Genomic DNA, 697 nt, shown 5'->3' with positions numbered 1-697 from the left:
TATATATATATATATATATATATATATATATATATATATATATATATATATATATATATATATGATGCAGGGCACTGACATCAAATACAGTGAAAACAGGGGTTATACCATTGGGGAAGAACATACAAGAGAAACAAAAAATTAAAAAAAATTTAAATATGTTAAAAACAATAGTAAGAAAGAAAAAAAAACTGTGTCCCTATCTTGGGGTTCATTTCACTTAACATCATCTCATATGGTCATACATACATAGTTTTTTACCTTTTCTGCTTGTCCTAGACTTATTCTAGTTATTGCAAATAAGGGAAACCATGGGACCTATGTTTCTTTGGACCTGGCTTACTTAAAAATATGGAACCCTTCACAAATTTGCGTGTCATCCTTGCGCAGGGCCATGCTAATTTTCTCTGTCAATTTGACATTTTTAAAGGCAGAATAATTAAAGTGTAGAAACCACTTGGTTTTTGAAAATGTAAATAATTCCTCACTTAGCAAATAGATCCAAACCTCCCTGTTACCAAAAAGTTAAATAAGTAAAATCACTGAAACCATAAAGTCAGAGGCTTTCATCTCTTCTGGCCCTAACAGATAGATCCCAGGTCCTGTACATCTGGATAGTTCTCATGACTTGGCTGAGTCATTCTAGCTGAATTCAGCACCATAAGTACTCACTCCCCAGAGCCAAGGATCAAGGCAT

At 33.1% G+C, this 697-nt stretch overlaps 1 pseudogene; it reads right to left on the bottom strand.

Annotated features, from left to right (window-relative positions):
- Positions 1-345: 345 nt before the first annotated feature.
- LOC122120145 lies at positions 346-442 on the bottom strand (annotated as a pseudogene).
- Between the last annotated feature and the right edge of the window lie 255 nt (positions 443-697).

Source organism: Dipodomys spectabilis, unplaced genomic scaffold (assembly GCF_019054845.1).
Source record: "Dipodomys spectabilis isolate Male_0828 unplaced genomic scaffold, ASM1905484v1 ptg000174l, whole genome shotgun sequence".
NCBI classification, from domain to species: Eukaryota; Metazoa; Chordata; class Mammalia; order Rodentia; family Heteromyidae; genus Dipodomys; species Dipodomys spectabilis.
This window is presented reverse-complemented; position numbering and strand designations above follow the sequence as displayed.